At 42.7% G+C, this 21,979-nt stretch overlaps 1 pseudogene; it reads right to left on the reverse strand.

The window, feature by feature from the left end:
- Nucleotides 1-3,956: 3,956 nt before the first annotated feature.
- LOC114766749 (talin-2-like) overlaps nucleotides 3,957-21,979 on the reverse strand; it is a 100,835-nt pseudogene continuing 82,812 nt past the window's right edge.

A 21,979-nucleotide genomic window follows, 5' to 3' on the forward strand; every position in this document is an offset into this window, starting at 1 on the left:
ACTGGAGGTGGGATGAATATGTTAATGTTCTGCTTCTATAACGTTGTTTTTAACAATTTGTTTAATTTTTATGAAAACTCCAGAAGAGCCTGCCCAAGGTAAACATCTGAGCTAAACTGATCAGAGGACAATCGGTGAATTGGTGAACTGGCCAAGAAATAGGTTATGCCATCTAGTTTAGTGTAGTTCATGTATTTTACCTTCTTAATTCTCCATAGCCTGCTTCATTTTAATGAGTTGCTTTCAATCACATGCACTGTCTGGAAATCGCGCTTTCAGAGGGAAATACCCACTTTTGGTCAGAGGCACGAAAAAAAAGGAAGGTGGCCAATTAACAGACATGCATATAAAAAGTGAAATATTTATGAAGTGATGGATCAGATCACTGTGGCGAAGTTCTCTTGTCTTATCGTCTGGGGTAGAGTGGAGCTCCTGAAAATCAACCAGGAGGAGCTGGAGGTGGCCAACAATGTGGATTTGGGCTACTCAGGAGCCGACATCACCATTTGTGCAGGTAGTGCTGGGCGGTAAAGAGGATTATTGCAAATGATCTGTTTCTCAAAATAACCAATGCATATAGCTTATAGAAAGTCAACAGAACTCGTTCCAGAAGCCAATGATAAGAGAACAGTGACGTGCTGAACCAATCGTGTGAGAGCTGTGGCACACTTGGCATTTCTTGTACTTTTATTTTATTTCTCTCTCTACTTATTTTAAATTGTATTTGTTTACTTATTACTTATAGTACTTTTATTTATTTACAGTTGTATATTTAGTGTGTTCTTGAAAACCTGAAAGCTTTTGACTGGCCAAAACTGAGACTTTCTTCTCAGAACAATTTTATTTTATTATTTTTAAACAAATAATATTTATCCCAAAATTGCTTTTGACTTGGTATATCTCTGTAGGAATATATCACCCAGTCCTATGTGCAGGTGACGTTTAAAGCTCCTCAGGTCAACTGTAGTATAAATCCAGGAACCTGATTAATGACTGAATGGGGTCTTGATATCAAGGGATGCGTTGCTCATGGCGGTGGCGTATTGTGGGCCTGACCCCGGAGGAATGAGATGAACATACCCGCCACCTTGGAGGACTTTGAGGTGGTGCTGAAGGTCTCCAAGTCTGTGTTTGCCGCTTTAGAAATACGAGAGAAGAATGGACTAATTTGGATTTTGTTGAACTGAAGGATCTCATTCCTCCAAATCAGTGATACCAAGAACCTGAACATGCTCAGCTGAAACCAAAAAAGAAGCCTGCAGAAAGCAGATTTATTTAAAATGTAATTTTTAAAAATGTTCTAAATTTAAACGCTGAAAAGTCACAATGCATTTATTAAAACACATTGAACCCATCTCCCCGCTGCAACAGGTAGCAGCAAACAGATCATCAGGCCGAGATGATAATCAAGTTCAAGCCCGTAAAACACTTGCATGTTTCATTTAGCTTGTTTTAATTTCAGCTCAGTGAAACACTTTAAGCACCAACACATTTTCAGTAAGTTACCTTTCTTGTAGAATTGTGCTTCAAATAGAACTTAAACAGATTGTTATTGTCATTTTCAAGTCAATATTGCTCATATGGAGAGCGATTTAAAATGAACAAAAAGTTAACCTGTAAAACTGCGTTATTAAATGCATGGCCATTTAAAAACAGTGCAAAAAGAGTTAGCCTAGAGCCATGATGGGCCAGTTCAACGAATCAGGATCATTTACTACATGTTCGGCAAACGGGTCCACAATTAATCCTCAATTTTTTTTTTGTTTAAAATCTAACATTTTACCTGGTAGATCAAAACTAAGATGCGCAAAACTGACTGGCTATAAAGGCACGTGAGATGTATGTCTGCGCAGCCAGATGAAAACAGAGATCTGTACTCTGTCGTGCTAATGAAATACCTTAGCCAGAAAAATAGCGGTAAAACGATGGTACGTTATAACGTCTCTGTTAACACTACTTGTGTGTTTATGGAGATTACTACCCGTCCCACCAGCCACTGGGAGGCAGCGTGCCGGGTCTCTCATTAAACTGCTCTCACTACACTGCTTATGACCTCAATAATCCAAAATTATTTTGTCCTCCTGAGGAGCACCTTGTTCTTTGGCTTTGCAAGGTCGAACAGAAACGAAGACAAAACCAACATATATGTAAGTCAAGGTAAAAACACCACCCATCTAATGTTTATTGGCAAAGATGGTGCACGCAGTTTTAAAGAAATTATGTCCAAAGAACAGCCCCCCCCCATGTATGTGTTCTTCACAAAAAGTGATTTGCAAACAATGTATGGAACAAAGAACATAGTAGAATGTGTTGTTATTGTAACGAACCACCCCGGCACACCATTCTGCCTCCTGTGCAACCAGGCCGTTCCATGAACGTCCAAATATGGTGTTCATTGGCAGAACTTTCCCCATCCAGCCCTGAGCCTCTGGACGTGTTTTCACTCCACCAGTGAGCCAGGAGTGTCCTGAACTGGTCTTCATGCTAATAAATCCATATGGTACCAGAAACTGATGTGGGACGTGGAGAGTTGAAATATTAGAGCTTTATTCACTTATTTCGATTCTTCAGCGCGTGCCTCGCCCTCGATCAGCAGCAGTGAGAAAGACCACATGTCCATATATGGTAACGAGCACAGTAAATATGGCCATTGGCTTCACGGTTCTCATGTAGGGCTGAAAGACTGAACAGTGACATCTGCAGGAGAGAATGTGGAGAATGTCCTCTGCCCTGTCCATCACACATCATCACCCACATCAACCTTAAACGTCACACCCTACGTCAGCGAGCATCTAGACTGGCGTGTACCCCATCAGACACATACAATTAAAACACACAATATGTAAATTCTTTCAAATTCTTTATTTTCAGGGAATACAAAAAATACCTTTTTGACCAGATAAATATTTTACATTACAGCATAATTTCATGGCCAGACTTTTTTTTTTCTTTTTCTTTTTTATCATCGTTATTATTATTAGTAACTATCTCTGTGGAAAGTCATAACTATTTAAATGATGGCGGTCTTTTATTCTTTTTTTTTCTGCTCCAGCAAGATAAACCACATTTGCAACCACATTTCAATTTCTTCATTACATATATAATTTACAAAAAACAAAAAAAAAAAATTAGAGTTCCATCCACAACAAAAAGATGGGTGTCATTTAGTCTGCGTGTATGAAACTTATTCAACGGCCAGTTACTTTAACTTGGTAAGATCTTCACCTTATGTTGAGAAGCATCTTGGTACATGCTAGTGGAATGGACCATATGCACTTATACCCTTAGTGGAGGCCTGATGTCTCCTGTTGAAAGAAAATGCTAATCGAATACTACAGGTTCGGGCTCTGCCCCACCTGTCACAGAAAGAGCTATGAGTGTTCCAGACAGACAGAATAAGGCACTATGACAACACCAGGCAGTCCAGATTCTGAAATGGCGTTTCCAAATAGGAGTCCCAGCGCTAATGTGCCAAGCAGTGTGACCAGATGCAGATGCACATTAAAATAAGTCTGTTATCCTACATAGAATATCACATGAGTACGTCAAGAAGGAGCACAGACGGTTGTAGACATAAAACAAAAAGGTCTCAGTGTCTTCTACAGAGCTAAAAGTGCTGAAAGCTTCTCTCTTATATATAGTTCCTATAAGCCATGCATGTACAGTCGTGTATATATATCCTTGTCACTAACAGAGCAAAAGAGGAACTGCTCTTTATTTTTTTCCCAACAAAGAATTAGGACATGTATATTTCCTCATTACAAGACGTGACAAGCACTCTCTGCGTTACTCATTGCACACGATACGAATAAGTTATTTGTATATATCATTGTACTGTATTGTATTGTGAATAACCTGAGGAGAAGCCCTTCTTATGAAGAAATCTCTAAGTAAGGACTAATTCTCCCGATACACACACACACACACACACACACACACACACACACACACACACACACACACACACACACACACACACACACACACACACACACACACACACACCACACACACACACACACACACACACACACACACACAATCCGGGTTCAACTACCAAGAGGCCTGGCTACTGTCAATTACGGCAAAATTATATGTATTAAAATAAAAAAAATGTAAACAGAGGCGTAAAGATGGACAAAGTGTGTGCATCTGAGTGGTGTTTAGATGGATGAGAAATACAGGAGAAGTAGTTGTAGACAGATCTGCTAAATCTCAGCACAGTAGTTTAAACATGTACACACTAAACATTATCTCTAAAATATTTTTTTTTTTTTGTTTTTTTTTTGGACTAACAAGGATTGCTTTATCGCACCCCCCAAAAATTTATTTAGTGGCTTTTTCCCTCTGGACAGTCGACATAGAGGATATGATGTAAATTATGTCAAAGTGTATATTATTGGTTATAAAAGCATTAGCTTTCTGATATGTTTCGATCGAACACTGCCTGCAAACCATGCTTTGCAAGGGGAATGTTCTCTACAAGAAAAAAAAATGGAATCCCTTCCTGTGTGCCAGTAGCTGACTCACATCTAGCTTTTTTATCTCAAATATTTTGCAATCATGAAATACAGATATATCCAAGCATTTATTGCATAAAGTTCTGCTTGTATAATATGAGTGGGTGAAACACCGCAACTACAGAAATGAAGACGCAGTACTGCAGTTTTTGCTAGTCCTGATGTATTATCAATCAGATGGTCCTTGTTTAAATGACTTAAAAGTCCATATCTCACATTCTCACAAACACACATTCTTCATGGTTTTTTAGCATGTTCATGTATGAGAGCTGGCTTGAACCCCACCCTATGTGAAATAATCCACCAATCAGAAGTGCAAGGCCCATTCCGCAGTAACAAGAAAACAATCATCGGTAGTAGCTCCGCCCCCCCTCCTTGAGAGGAGGACAGTAACAGTTTAAAGTCCACCCTCGCTAAAAATGCCACTCAATCACAGGTACAAGATGCTTAAGCTCAGCTAACAGACCAGTCCATTGCATTGGACAGTCCTTGTCCACGGAGACTTTTCAGCTCTTATCCTCGCGCAGTTCACTGGGCAGGAACTTGTACTGCTGCTGCCTGATCTGCGCCAGCTTCTTCCGAGCTTCTTCCAGCTCCCTCTCTTTCCTGAGCATCTCCTCCTGGGCTGCGATAATCTGGGGACAAATAGGACAAAAAAAAAAAATTAGTGTGAATCTCATCCAATTGACTTCATTGCCCATTGAGACTGTATACCCTTTAGTTCAGCTTTTCTATAGAGAACTTTCATTCACATGTATAAACTCTGAAGGCTCTTTTTCCATACACATGAGAACTAGCAATTATAATCATATTGTAATGGGACACACTGGGTGTGGGAACACCGAATTGTGGGCAGGAGGATGAAGGAGAAGCTCGTGAGAGATTTGGCGGACAGACTGTGTGCGCTTCACAATAAACTGGAACCACGTCCAGGTCCCAAAACCCTAACCGGTGTCTGAGTCTGCTCCCGCACACCCTGCGGACTCCGCCGGGCGAGACCAGCTGGTTGTGGAGCAGTTTCTGCAAGCTGGACTGAGGTGAAGAGGGGACCGTCTGGTACGAAGCACCCCAATATAAATTAGTCACAATATGCGGTCACGACTTAACATAATTCCATTGCATCTCCATTATTCACCCTGTGGTGCCACCGCCTGAGCATCTGCCCCTGTATGCCACGGAACTGCCACCACATGGTCTTTAAGGCGGTCTTCACCTCAGCCCGAGCAGACTTGCCCCTCCTCACCCACGCCCACGGAACGCCGCCTCCTCACACCCCATGTCCGCGTCCTCTACCTCCCTCCTGACAGCACTATAGACCGGAAGTTGACGTTTGCTGATTGACCTGAGCACAGCTAAAATGATAGAAATTGAGTACGAGGATTGACAGAATTGACCAGATTATACAGAGTTTTGATTATCCTATTGGGCGTGTTATTGGGATTTTATACATTTAATGTTCACAAATATAAATTTTGGTAACCTCAGCGTAGATAAAATTCTAAAATGCAAGAAAAGGTTCTTGTGGGAGCAGCCCTGGTGGCAAATTCCAGTAACTCTGCTCATACAACTAGGTTATTAATTAAAGTGGTAATTAAATAATTGAAACCTAGGTAAGAGAAAATCTTCTATAAGAATGATCAATGAACATAATGACTAATACAGTATATTTTTGACTCTATAGACTCAAGTTGTTTCATGATTTGTGACTAGACCACTGTCTGTCTCAGCCAGGTTCCAAGAGGAGACTTTTAGAGTGGGAAATGCAGACCCTGTAATTAACATAACTCCACACTGCTAAAGCAATGAGAATTTTGGTTTTTGTGATATGCTAGTCTGCAGAATGCATGAAGAGGATTTGGAGAGTGGCAGGCATAGATTAGAGAGCGGTACACTTGAGAAGGACCAGCTGAGTGAAAAATGCCTCTGGAGGGGAGCTGGCTGGGATCTCCACCACACAAACACACACTCGCTTTCTACAGGGTAGCATGGCTATTCAGTTCACTCCTTCCAGATGAACACAAGGAATTATGGGTAAAAAAAAAAAAAAAAAAAAAAAAAAAGGAATGTGGGGTTTTGAATAGGCAAACATGCACTCTTTAATTATGCCCCATCTGGCCATGGATGAAAAGGGAGAGGATTGGTCCACGACCATTCTTTTTTTCCTGGACTTTAATGTTAATGATGGATGATGCCGGATGAGGCAACGCTTTTGAAATGTAACTGGTGTGGAAGTTTTCTGGATGCCTGCAACTGCAGCAGGTCACGGCGAGTTCCGCAAGTGTAACAAACCCATGTGAAGTCCCACCTGCGCGATGCCGCCCACGAACTTGGTCTTCACCACCACGCTGTCGTCCTCAGCCTTGTCGAACGCTGCCTTCTGAGCAGCCCTCCACCAGGTTATCAGATGCCCGCTTCACAGCATTCCCAGCAGCCTGAAGGAGTAACACACCAAGGGTCAGAGCTGACTCACACAGGCAGAGATTTGGAAGTAGATGAGAGAAACACACACACACACACACACACACACACACAAATCCATTTCATTAGAGAGACAAATGAACAGAGAGCACAGACTGGCTACAGAGCAGTGACACTGATGTGTGGAACAATCCTGATACACCTTCTACACTGCTCAGCATATCCCACACAGAGGAGCTTAACAAAACAGAGCGCTATTGATTGCATTCAATTCTTTAAAAATATTACATATTTCTAAATGACTACAACAATTACTATGTTCGTTTTGATAGTGTTTGATATCACTGAACCTGTTTGTAAGTGTGTATGTTTTTGTAACAGAAAATAAAGCAAGTTTCCCCAAAGACTGATATTACGACACTCAGTTTGGTAACCACACTACACACTAAACTAAACTATACAACCTAAAACTTAAATACTGTCCAGATCTCTTTCTGTACATGAACAGGACATAACTGAAACATCATATAGGATGCTGGTAAGTGGATATTTCAAACAGGACAAGACAAGACAAGACAAACATGTGCAAAATGAACAGAAATGTAAAGAGCAGAGATGTGCAAATTGAATTGAGATGTGCAAAATGGTCAGTATGTTATCAGGTGAATACTGTACTGTGAAACAGGTCAATAACAAGTCAATATTTGATGGTGTTCTCTGTGATTCCCATCTGTAATTTGAGAGGATGAGGATTGTAAGTGTGAGTTTTGTACCTGCAGTCGCCTCATGGCCTCGGAGTCCTGGTCAGCTTTGACCTTGCAGGCCACCAGCAGCTGAGCAGTGGACGCAGGCCACTTGCTTGGCGGAGGAGATGAGCTTCTCCTCGCTGGCGTGACCTTGCACAGACGCGTTGGCCGCCTCGCACAGGTACTGGTGGCAGCTGCTACCATCCCGCGCCTATAAGGAAGCGTAAGAACATCTTAAGGAAAACAGGCCTCTGCTGGGAAGATGATGCAAGTGGCCAGATCTGGGAAAAAAAAAATCAGCTTGGATATTATCAGTGAAGAACCCAGAGAGACTCACAGCGGATATGAGACCCTGGGACCACTGGCCATCATCCACTGCATTGGCAGGAATAGAGCCCACCTGAAGAAGGTATATATATATTTATTAGATCTGGCTAGATTAGGTTAAAAGTGGGGCAGGATGTGACTGAATACTGTTTCAGACCTGAGGTGATATCAACCCACCTTGCCCTGTGCCACCAGTTCCCTCTGAGCTGCAGAGGCCGACTTGACCAGGGCGCTGGTTGCCGCGGCAATGGATTTGGCTGCCTCCAAAATCTGCTCCTCGAAGTCTAGTGACTCATCAGCTTGCTGCAAAAAAAAAAAAAAAATAAAAAATCATAAGACTAATTACATCCAACAAGGGCAGATAAGTACATATCTAACAAGGTGTCATTTTATCTGCTAAACTAAGATTACAATTACAAGACCAAAATTAATCCTTAAAAATAAGGACCAATTTACATTTACATTTACAGTATTTATCAGACGCCCTTATCCAGAGCGACTTACAATCAGTATTTACAGGGACAGTCCCCCCGTGGAGGGTTAAGTGTCTTGCTCAGGGACACAATGGTAGTAAGTGGGATTTGAACCTGGGTCTTCTGGTTCATAGGCGAGTGTGTTATCCACTAAGGCTACTACCAGACCAATCACAGTCAAGTACACAAAAACTCCTTAGAGTGACACCTTGTGGCAACTGTAGCAAAAGTACAATATTTACTGGGCCAAAAGAAAGTGTTTCAAGGCGTACAATAATGTGTGTACCGTAATAAGTACACATATATTTCTTCAAATATATGTTTGTTTTTTTTTTTCCCCCCCCACAGAGTCGGCGCACCAAACACACTAAATAAAAAAAAAAAAAATGCCACCGGGTCTGAGAGCACACACCCCATGCCAGGAGCGGACACACAGAGCACACGAGTCTTGGAGACAGGCGGACACTGTAGGAATATGTTTGATATATAGTTGGACTGAATAACAACCTAATATATCAAACATAATCAGACAGAGCCCTGCTGAGAAGGATTCCTGGTCTACCTCGCCTTGCACGAATGAGGGGAACAGTCAATGGGACATGCGGGGTGGGGGGTGTGTAGGGAAGAGTGAGAGGGAAGAGAATGGGGGGTGATGAGGAGAGAAGGGAGGTCCTCGGAACGTGTTGTGTTTTTACACACCAACACCAGACAGTCAGCCTCACAGCAAAACAAGGGTTACAGACATTTAAGATATTGAAAGATACGTTTTTTTGGTCTAACCTGTCTAACCTGACAGACTGCTTATCTGCACACATCTGTCATGCTCACATTTACAGCGTTTACCAGACGCTTTTATCCAGAGTGACTTACAATTGGTAGTGAAAGGGGACAGTCCCCCTGGAGACACTCAGGGTTAAGTGTCTTGCTCAAGGACCCAATGGTAATAAGTGGGGTTTGAACCTGGGATTTCTATGGGATGACAAACCTGCTCTTTCTCAAAGCTGCACAAGAAAGCGACAACTCCTGAATACATAAGTCCTAATGGGACACCTATTATCTAGTGGTGGGTTACATGCCAAAATGAACCCTCTACAGATACGCAGTCAGGAGAGAACACTCAGAACCTACACCCCTACACTACATCAGGCAGAATTTAATCTGTGTCACACAGGACAAATCCCTTCCCAATTTTGTACAACAAATCCTCTAGTTTTTTTTTTTTTACAGCAAATTATTATTTTTTGGAACATAATGGTGGAAAGGTGGTGGGGAAATGGTGATGTGCTTATCCTCATCTTTTCATTCGTATTTCTGGAACATTTCTCTCATTTCAGTTAAGCAACATAATTGAACATGTACTTCATTTAAGCAAATGAAAAGTAAAACTGGTGATCGGATACGTTGCTTTTTGTAAAGACCCCACCCCTTTTATTTTTTAGAATAAACAGTCTTTCATGCAGGCCATTTACAATAACTGCTGCAATTTTGCATCTCCAGATGTTCATACAGGAAAACTACACCACTTTAAACAAATGTTTGACATTGTTACGTGGTTGAGGAACACCAAGGGCTATTCTAACAGCAGGTATATGTGCAAAAACATTCAGTTGATGAATGGGCAATAAAGGCCAGGGTGGGGAAATGTTTTCCTTCTTACGTTCGTTTATTCCTTCTTATCGTTTTTTAAGTCTCTCAGCAGCATTGTGGTGGAGGTGCTTCATAATGCCGGTGTTCAGCAGTTCAAAAGCAGAATTGACCTTTCCCCTCAATACGAGTTTCAGAAAGATCAACTCCCAACTTGAACACGGCCCAAGATAAGCAACCAGCCCCACGTAACACGCAAGCATCTCCAGGAAACAAACAGGAGGGTAAATCCCAGAAAAAGGAAAGTACGGAGCACATGAGATAAAGCCCGGCTCGTAAAGCCCAGTGGAGCCGGTCTAATGCACCACAGGTACAAAAGCAATGGCCGTATGAGAGCCCCGGGTCCGCCCGTACTAAAATGGGTGGGGCCGGGTGGTGTGTGGATAACACAGATGGGTTGGGTGGGGGGGGGTTACCTTCGGTTTAGCTCTGGGCTTTAGCTGCTCCAGCTTCTTGGCTGCGGCCTCGATGGAAGCAGCGGCTCCCAGCAGCTCTGTCTCAGCGATGACTGTGGGGTCTTCTGGGTCCACCCACTCACTTCCTGAAAAGGGTTTCCAAGAAAGGTCACGCTCAGCTACCAGCCAAACGCACACACATCCACCCCAAAACAGATGTACTCTATACTGCAGGGCTACATTTAATACCTCACAGTAATATTGTAGAAATGAATGTTGAGAAATTATAATACACAAAAGGCAAAAAGACATAATGAAAATGTCCTCAGTACTTATACTTATAAGCCACAGTACTGCAGTGTCAAGAATTAATTTTTAACTTAAACAAAAAAATCTCTTTGCTAAACACAAGGTTCTTGAAGCATTATGAAGCATTACAACAATCTTTGTGCTAAAAAGGTGTTGCACTGCTCTCTTGACATTTTGCAGAGGGCAAAACCCTGCAGACTCTTTAATCCACTCACATAAAACACAATAGAATATGTGTTTCAGATGCATATATAACAGTTGGCTGATTATTAATTCATTTCCACATGAAACATTTCAATTATAGAAAATATTTAATTGGGCAAAACATGAGTATTTATTTTTTTTTATCAGCCCTGCACAGGATAGAGTTTCCAATGCAATTGTCACTGTTGTCACTATTAAAGTACAATGGGACAGCATTGGGGAATAGCCAGCAGTTAAAACAAGTACTGTATTGTGTGCCGAATAAAACACAGTATATAAATACCAAAAATATAGGCATTCAGTCTGCAAAAAATAGTTCTTGGAAATAGTTGTTGCGCACAGAAGTCTCAAAACCTGAAAATATATTGATATATTGAACATAGATTATACTGATTACAGGCGCAACCGATGGCAGCAGCAGAGTAATACAAGAGGGTCACGAAAATAATCTGACCTTCAGAAACTAACTATATGATTCCCTGCCTATACATCACACACACAGGGACAGCGAGAACAGTTTGACTGACACACCAGACATCAGACAAAACACCATCTGCTGGTGGAACCACCAAAGAAGTCACACATCAAAGCCCCTGTTACATTACTGCTGTGCTGCAACAGCTCCTATGATCCATCCTGTCATTCGTGCTCTGCACTGATAAATGCGCCTCCACGCTTCAATTATCATCCCTAGTTTTTCAAAAACTAGGCTATAGTCTTTATCGTCCAACATATTTTCTTTTTGCCGGGTTAGTGCCTCTCTTTACGGAGTTGCAAGTGGCCGTAAAACTCCGACATCAACAGCCTGGAGAAACAGATGGAAGCGTGTTTTTGCAGATTACGTCGGGTTCCCCAGGGGAGCGCAGCACGGCACCACCCTCACTGTCTGCACCCCACCCACCCCTTCCAGCTATTCAGCAAGCCCCCTGTGTGTGGGAAAGGTAATACGGGGAGGGGGGGGGGGCAACACTTCACAAACTGCACAACTTCTACTTACCTAGCCATCTGAGGCACGGAGAGAGGAAAAAAAAAAAAAAGCAAAGACAGAGAGAGAATTAGACGGGAGACAGAGGGCCAATGTTTTTTACCAACCCGGAATGCTCATCAAGATGCATTCAGGGGTCCTCTGATATATGTTCATGGCATGTGGCATCATAGGTACTATAAACTATTTATTATTAACTTTATTTAGAGGTAATCTATATTCCTTATCATGACTTAATATTATGTTAAAAAATGGAGGCTGAGTAGGGGAAAAATAAGTGAAGTGAAAGTGAAGTGATTGTCATTGTAAACTGCAGCACAGCACACGGTGACACAACAAAATGTGTCCTCTGCTTTTAACAATCATCCTTGGTGAGCAGTGGGCATCCATGACAGGCGCCAGGGGTGCAGTGTGTGGGGACGGTACCGTGATCAAGGGGATCCCAAAGGCACCATGGCGGTTCGGGATATGAACCCGCAAACTTCCGATTACGGGTCTGCTTCCTGACCCACTAGGCAACCACGCCCCAAAAAGGATGGGGTAGTGCCTAAACAAACTTGAGGGGATGACTGCATGTCCTAAAAGGTGTGTGTCAAAGAGAGACAGACTGTGTGTGTGTGTGTGTGTGGTGTGTGTGTGTGTGTGTGTGTGCACGCACACCGTGTGAGGCCTCACCTTTCATGGCCTCTGCCGTCTGGATGAGTTCAGTGACTGATCCGGCCACACGCTTTGAGAACACGGCCAGATGCTGCTTCTGATCAGCAGTGGGTTTCTGTAACACCTGCACACACACACACACGCACACACACACACACCATTGGTACATCAACCAATCTATTGATAGAATAATAAAACAAACTAAAAAAAAAAAAACTTAAATTAAAAAGTCAAATTCATTGATTCATTCAAAGTCAGCATTGAGTTTATGACAGACTTATTACCCTGCCAGTTATTATTAGATGCATAATTGTATTATGGCAAATAAAATACAAAACGAGAAGCAAGAACGTTATGGATAAAATCTTAAATATCTCACAGGAGGAATAAAGAATAGGCTGAGAACATATTTTCAGGTCGTCTTCTACACTCTGACCCACCAGCAGAATGTGCTCCAGCAGTTCGATGTATCCATTGGTACACTCCACCCCGTAGTGCAGAGCTCTGTTCCTCACATCCTCGCTGACCTCCTGGTGGTAGGCAGCTTGCTGCAGGCAGGACACATGAGTTATCACACTAGACTCATCACATCAGCTTTGGACGAGCGATGTCAGCTCTGCAGGGTTGTTGTCTCATGGGATGCATCAATTTATAGAAATAAAGTGGACAAAAAAATCTGATTGTCCTGTTTACACACAGGCCAGGCTTCTTCTGTATATAATCAGGTCATTATACCACATTTATACCCAGCCCTGCATTACGATTGGCAGAGAATTCTAAAATTCTGAATGATGTCTCTTTCAGTACCTTATTACCTGGTTAGCCTGGTCACAACGAAAGGTGACAAGCATATTATATCCACCTGAGTGCTGACTGAACAATGTTGCTTAGCAACAGCAGGATTGCAGAACCAACTTGTCTTGTCACACATCACACCACCATTCAACATGCACAGATACAGAATCAGAAAAGCATTTATGGGCCAAATATGTGAGCGAAGACATATAAGGAACTTGATTCCAGTGTGGTACAAGTGCAATACACATTAAATACCGGAGAGCTGATCTAAGAACTAAACCACAGAGACCCAGTCCTTCTTTAAAGCATTTTGGCTGGAATTCAGGAGTTCGAGGTTCGATGTAAATGTGTTGCCTTTATTAGTTTGTTATCAACAGATTTCAGCCTTTAAAATAATTTAGCCTCACCAATCATCTACACTGGCACTAGGTGGCACCGGTGACACCAAGCAGCTCAGTCACATTGGCCAGGAGGCTGCAGCCTGCTGTGCCACACACTGAGAGGAAGAGTGACAGCGAGAGTGTGTGAGTGTGTTTCAGCGCATGTGGAGCTGGCAGAGAGCTCAGAATTAGCACTTGGCAGGTGGTTGGCGTGCTAGGGAAGGAGCTGTGGTTTTTTCTCTCTCTCTCTCTGTCTCTCTCGCACACAAACACACACACACACACACACACACACACACACACACACACACACACACTTTATATACACAAAGGGATAAATAATAAGAGGAACATTTAAACAACACAATGTAACTCCAAGCCAATCACTCTTCTGTGAAATCAAACTGTCCACTTAGGAAGCAAAGCTGATTGACAAATCAATTCCACCTGCTGTTCTGCAAATGGAATAGACAACAGGTGGAAATTATAGGAAATTAGCAAGACGTCCCCAATAAAGATGTGGTCCTGCAGCTGATCACCACAGACCACTTCTCATAATTTTTTGGTCACTTTTGAATGCTGGTGGTGCTTTCACTCTAGTGGTTGCATGAGACAGAGTCTACAACCCACAAGAGGCTCAGGTAGCGCTGCCTGCAACGTTCTGCTGCCTGCAACGTTCTGCTGCCTGCAACCTCCAGCATGAACGGTTTGTCAGTGGGTCAGTAATGGTGTGGGGTGGCATTTCTTTGTGGTGCTGCATAGCCCTCTATGTGCTCGCCTGGGGTATCCTGACTGCCATAAGGTAGTGGGATGAGATCCTCAGACCCCTTGTTAGACCATATGCTGGTGCGGTTGGCCCTGGGTTCCTCCTAATGAAAGACAATGCTAGACCTCATGTGGCTGGAGTTTGCGGATCCCTCAGGAGACCATCCGCCACCTCATCAGGAGCATGTTCAGGTGTTGTAGGGAGGTCATACAGGCACGTGGAGGCCACACCCACTACTGAGCCTCATTTTGACATTTAAAATTTTTTATTGTTTTTCCACTAATTTTGAGTAACTCCAAATCCAGGTCTCCATGAGTTGATAAATTCGATTCCAATCAATAATTTTTGTGCGATTTTGTTGTCAGCACATTCAACTATGTAAACAACAAAGGATGTCTTATGTTTGTGTTCCCTTTATTTTTTTGAGAAGTGTAGTTTCTGTGTCTGGGGTCTTTTTTATGCAACACACCTTGCAGGTGGTCAGCATGTCAGAGATTACTTTGCGACTTAGGTTGGCTGTGGAGATCACATCCTCCTGCTGGGCGGAGTTTCCTGCAGCCACTGCTTTGGCTGTTGCCGTGGTGATGCCCTTAGTCATGCGGATGAACTCCTCTGGAGTGGTGGACTTTTCCGGAATGTCCTTGGACTGGAGCACCTGCAGTTGAGGGACGTTAGCAGTGACAAACTCAAACCCTCATTTCCTCTCATTTGGAGCTGCAGAAGGCAGCAGAGCAGAAGACACTTTCTGACACTCCAGCTTTACAAGCATTTAAGCAGAACGAGTGAAAAGCCTCCCAAGTGCTTTATCCCCTTTTACAAGGGAGTAACAGAGTATAACTAATGACTCGAGTTGCTTATACTGGATGGTATGGCAGCTGAAGTAAAACTGATAAAGAAACTGTCTCTCCGCCCCCGCCTCCTTTTTTAAACATGTTCTCAAAAAAGTGGTCTTCTGCAGGCCCCATTAAACTGAGGGGCTAGCCTCACTCAGAGCGCCATGCTGTAAAACACGTTCAGACATCAGCGGAGTTACAGAGCAAGCCAGCTACACTGCCACTGTCACATCTGCCATGACCTTCAAGGTGGAATTTTAATATAGGAAAAATGTCTATTCAAATTCAATTTATAGGTGCTGCTACACTGAGCCGTGTGCTGAAGGAGATTCATTAAATTTCTGCTTGAATGTCACCTCAAACAAATTATACCATATGCATAAAATAGAGTATCCCATCCCAAGTATTTAAAAAAAATTAAGATGAACCAACCAGCAGCATAGAAAGCAGCATAAATACCACAATATCATATTAAATACTCTTCATATTAATTAAAATAAATCAAATTGTTAGTAAAATACTCAGTGATGCTTAGTGAAGTATTGTGTTTATCCTGCACAATTTTGTGTAAATAACAGACTTTCATGACAAATAGTTGAGGTTTAATGATTTTGGGCTGAAAAAGCCATAGAGTCTGGCAACACTGCTCATCATACGCTATGCGAAACCCTATGTTTGCAAATTCTGCAATGGTAGGTTTTATAACTCCCATATGCACCCCTCATCTGCTGCTATAGGTTGCTTAAAGAGATTCTCCACGTATTTATTCACGTTTTATTCCTCTGCAGCACATGCAATATAAAGACAGAATTCAGGAAAAAGTGTGGCGGTAGGACGAATCTTACCATCAGCTCCTGTTTGATGAACTCGATTGCAGCCTCCAGTGCCCTGGTCCCACGGGTGGCTTCGTCCTCCACCGCCTTAACGGTCTTCAGCAGCGATGTGACGTTAGTTACCATGACCTGATAAAGAGGGAGACGGAAGACCAGGCAAGAAATAAAGAAATGTCAGAAAAACTAGTGTGAGCTAGAGGAGCATTTTCTGTTATTGGTCAAACAAAATCAACCACACCAGGGAACTGGGATCATTCAGGAATATTACTCGTGGGATGGGCTCTGTTAACAGACACACACACACTAGCTCACTCTCAAACACACACAGTACTCAAAAGGCTAGCAAGGCAGGGGTCCATTCTGCACATTGCCATATGCTGCAGGAATGAACACAGTCTGTTATCGAGCTACATGAGACGCGCATATTGGATTTTGACTCATTAGCCTTCAAACAGTAATAGAAGCTTCCTAGCAAAAAACGTATTATTTGCAAAAGTAGTTGCATTAATAATAATATGTTTAAGATACATTTGTCCAATATTATGAGAACACATTATAATTTTGCTTAAGATAAATACACCACATAAATGCAATAGCTATATTTTAACAAGGAAACAAATGAGGTCTGAGTTAGGAGGAGTAAATAAAACCTCAAGCTGCCAGTGGAAGAGAAGAAATACTTGTCTCTGTGGATGTGTGTGAAAGAGTTTCAATCATGTTGTCCTTGTACGACTATCAAAGTCAGTTCTGGTGCCCCCCTGCTGAGAAACCTATGAAGCTCTTTGTCTCTCTTTCACACAACCACACCCACCCACCCAGTGGCCTGAGCCCCACAATGAGTGAAAGTTAGAATAGCCTGGTCTCAATAGCAGGCTAGCAGATCCAATTGGGCTCGTTCCACCCCTGCAGTATGTAGACGCGGACCGTGTCCCCCGCCGGCGTTAAGGACTCCTACCTTGGCAGCGCTCTTCAGCTGGTACATGGAGGGGTCGTCTGCAGGTTTCCCAGCAGCGCATTTAGTGGCCCCAATCAGTTCAGCCAAGGCCTTGGCTACATCCCTCACTGCATTTATTAACACCACCTGCGATGGAGGGACAGAGAGCGGCACTGAGAACACAAATCAATAAGACACACGAAACAGGACGCCCGAGGATGTGTTCTGCTCCTGAGGAGATCACACGGAGAGACTCAGACCCGAGACCAGAGAAATCAGAGCTGCCACGTGGGGAAACGTGCATGGTGCAAATGTTGCTTTATCTCCCACACCCACTGCCATGGTTCTTATGAGAAAATGGAAACTAATGGCACAAAGAGAAAAAAGGGCCCACACTGGCAGCCCAGATTACACAGCCTGGAATAAAAAAAAAGAAGAAAGGTGCACAAGTAAGCAACATGCATCAATCCACAGGGTGGGACAGAAAAAAGGGAACTCAAGAGAGAGTAGAGTGTGATATGATGAATCAAACCCTACTGGGTAAACAAGATGGGAATAAATACCACACAAGCAGGATTATCTGAAATAATACAAACTATCAGAATAATGTTTTTCCTAATTTTCCTACTTAAATTTTGATGCAGATTTTATTTAGAAAATAAAAATATTTAACAGAATTGTTTAGGACATCAGCTCAGATTGTGGACTTCTGGAAGGAAGTAAATTCTCCAGCTAGAAGACATTTTGGGTGTGCAGGAGTATAATAGAGTAGTCTTATGTATACTGTGCAAAATGTTTTTTTGAAAAGAAAAAAATTAACAGACATATAATCACGACCTGTACAAGTAGATATGCTAAAAAAATTAAGGGAACAAGATCTGAACGATCTGAATTAATGAAATATTCTTATTAAATACTTTGTTCTTTACATAGTTGAATGTGCAGACAACAAAAATCACACAAAAATCATCTATGGAAATGTTGCCTCCACATGACTCCCTACAACGCCTGGGCATGCTCCTAATGAGCTGGAGGATGGTCTCCAATCTGTGGTGCTTTGTTGTGTTGGTGGATGATCTGGGACATGAAGTCCCAGATGTGCTCAATTGGATTCAGGTCTGGGGAACAAACAGGCCAGTCCATAGCAGCAATGCCATCGTCTTGGTAAGATAGGAAATTCCAGGTCCATGGCATTTTGTGCCTTTGTCTTTGGTGAAGAACTCCCGACCTCCCCCAAGCAAGAGGTGTCAAAAGCCAGCAAATGGCTTGAGGTGCCATGACAGGAATGTCTTATATCACTACTGTCTTCTTGTATTCCTGTATCTCTGTTTGGACCAGGCAGAGACGTCAAGGACAGTCTGATTGGTCTCTGGCAACCTTTTTGGGAGTCATATACAGAGCATAAAAGAGTTTTCTTTTGTGTGTTGCAGTCGCTTCTCTTCCTCCTCCATCGGGGGCTTCTGGGCTTTTATCTCTCCCCCTGTTTTCTCCAGGGCCAGGCGGCTTTCTGAAGCCTGGTTCCCAGCTTTTCTCGCTCTTTGCTTCTTTTGATTCCCTTTTCTCTTTTCTTTTGGGTTTTTTCTGGTACCAGTTTTACGTTACAACATTTACTGTAACTGCAACAATAATCTACCTACAACTCACACTCCAGCTACATGAGGTCTAGCTTTGTCTAGGAACCCAGAGTCAACCGCACCAGCATAGGGTCTCACAAGGGTCTGAGGATCTCATCTCAGTACTTAATGCAGTCACATGGAGGGGTGCGGCCACCCTACCCACTGCCAAATCGTTCATGCTGGATGTTGCAGGCAGCAGAACGTACTCCAGACTCCAGTCACATCTGTCACATGTCTTCAGTGTGAACCTGCTTTCACCTGTGAAGAGCACAGGGCGCCAATCTTGGTGTTTTCTGGCAAATGCCAAACATGCTGCATGTTGTTGGGCTGTAAGTACAACCCCCACCTGCGGACGTCAGGCCCTCATACCACCCTCATAGTGTCTGTTTCTGACTGTTTGAGCAGACATGCACATTTGTGGCCTGCTGGAGGACATTTTGCAGGGTTCTGGCAGTGCTCCTCCTGCTTCTCCTTGCACAAAGGTGGTGGTCTTGCTGCTGGGTTGTCGCTTTTCTATAGCCTCCTCCACATTCCTGATTAACTGGCCTGTCGCCAGGTAATGCCTCCATGCTGTGGACACTACGCTGACAGACACAGCAAATCTTCTTGCATTGATGTGCCATCCTGGATGAGCTGCACTACCTGAGCCACTTGTGTGGGTTGTAGACTCCATCTCATGCTACCACTAGAGCGAAAGCACTGCCAGCATTTTAAAATGGCCAAAACATCAGCCAGAAAGCATTGGAACAGAGAAGTGGTCTGTGGTCCCCACCTGCAGAACCACGCCTTTAACGGGGATGTCGTGCTAATTGCCTATAATTTCCAACATGTGGAATTGATTGTCAATCCGCGTTTCTTCCTAAGTGGACAGTTTGATTTCACAGAAGTGTGACTTGGAGTTACATTGTGGTGTTTAAATGTTCCCTTTATTACTTTGAGCATGCATTGGCAGACAAGTTATGGACTTCACATTTCCTCAAAGGAGTAAATGAAAAACAGAAAAAACAGAAGTGCAGAAATTCAAAACCTGCTACAGATGGATTGATGTACCTGTGTCTCTGGGTCCTCAGAGCCCATACTGGCAGCTCCCAGTTTGACCACTTCTGTCAGCTGGGTGATGGTCTTGGCGGAGGACTGAGCAGCCTGAGCCAGTTTATCCTGACTGGAAGCAGCCCCAGCAACCAGCAGCTTGGTGTCCTCCACCAGAGCCTTAGCTGTCTTCAGTATACTCTCCCTGGTCAAACAAACAAGAGAAATGCACTGAAAAGCACATAAAGAAACAAGATTCTATTAAATTATTCTCAACAAGTCTGGCACCTTCTAGCCATTACAAATATATCCAATACAATACACTATATTAATCACATGATTAAGATTATATAAAAACTGTACTGATCTTATTATTTTATTATTAATTTTACGAAAAATGGAATGGCTGTCACAGAATACAAAAGGCAACTTTTTTTTTTTTTTTGTTAGTTATTGGAGTATACATTTTCCTAATTTGTTGCACAACTCCAAAGATCAGCAGAAACAACAAGGAAAAAAAAAAAAAAAAAAAAACTCTTACAAGTGGTAAAACGCTTACTCACCTGTGGTCTGCGAACGACTCGTCGTTCTCGGAGTTAAGAGTCCCGGCGGAGGCAAACATGATGGTGGTGTCTAAGTCTGCGATGATGCCGGAGACGGAGCTGGCTGCTGTGATGCAGGCCTGGGTGCCTTTATTCCCAGCCTGAAGTGCAGACAGCACCATAGAGACCTGCAGCAGGACCAAAAAAATGGCTCAGAACACACACACACACACACACACACACACACACACACACACACACACACTAAGCTCTCTGACATTTCACAGTCACTCAAAGGGATAGATTCAGCTTTACAAAATCATTTATGTAAGTCAGCCATTTATGTAAGTCTAGCTACAGCCGTGGACCATTATTAGTGTAAGATATAGGGATTAAGTGTGATAATGATGTCGTTATATTAACGAAGTAACTGATATGTGGAAATAAGCCAACATTCAGGTAAAGACGCAAACACTTGAAATGACAAACAGCTGGCAGCGCCAACACCACCAGTCGTCACACACGTCCTCCATCAAACCGAGGCGCAGCGACGCCCACGGTTGCAGTGATTCATATCTCTGTTCTGATCATTTCTAATCTGTGATTAAAGTCAAAGCCCCATGATCACATTGGGGGCTGGAGGTGGGGCGGGAGGTCATGCACTTAAGAGCTGATGAGTGGGGGCAGAAAAGCCTGGGAGACAGATGTCTGAGAGATGAACAGACAACAAAACAAGAAAGGGTGGGGGGGGTAAAGGTAAGAGTGCATTAGTGCAGAGCCTTGCATCACATTTAGAAAATGAGACTCCAGAGAGAGAGAGAGAGAGAAAAATGAAAAATGACCAATTAAAATTACCAAAAATATAAAAAGAAGAAAATGCAAATTCAGGTCTACATAAAATCTACACTGATCTCTTTTAGAGAAATTTCTCATTAGAATAGAATGCCTTTTATTGTCACTATGGGCATATATAATGAGTGAAAAAAGTGCTGACATGAAATGTAGAAAAAAGTACAAAATAAAAAACCTATACAAGAATCCAAAATACAAAAAGGATCCAGGAATTACGAAGTGACAAATGATGGCGCTATATATTAGCATGATCTATAAGTGCACAGGACACAGAAAATCTGAAACAGGAAATTAATACATTTCATCTCAATTTCACTGCTCTAAGCCCAACCAGTAGCAATAAATATTGCTACTTTGGTGACAGCAGAGGCAACAAAGTTGATAAAAGGATTCTCACTAATCGATACTAATTGTTAGTACTATTTAGGGTCGATATGAATTAGCACTGGTATCGATATTTAAAATCAGAGTTCATGGAAATCCTTGGCAGACTACAACAATTTTCAACCGGCATTGCAGCATGCAGCCCCTCTTCCAGACCCAATGGTACGTTAGAGACGTGTTAAAACATGGCGGCGGGTGAAAACAGCTCCAGCGTTAATTTTGCAGAACAAAGCATGCTAAAAAAATTAAAAACCAAGAGCACTGTCTAGACAAAGACAAATTTAGCAAAGCCTGAAAGAGTATCACTACGAATTAGAGGCCATGTTCTACTGCA

This window comes from Denticeps clupeoides, chromosome 17 (genome assembly GCF_900700375.1).
Source record: "Denticeps clupeoides chromosome 17, fDenClu1.1, whole genome shotgun sequence".
In the NCBI taxonomy this organism is placed as follows: Eukaryota; Metazoa; Chordata; class Actinopteri; order Clupeiformes; family Denticipitidae; genus Denticeps; species Denticeps clupeoides.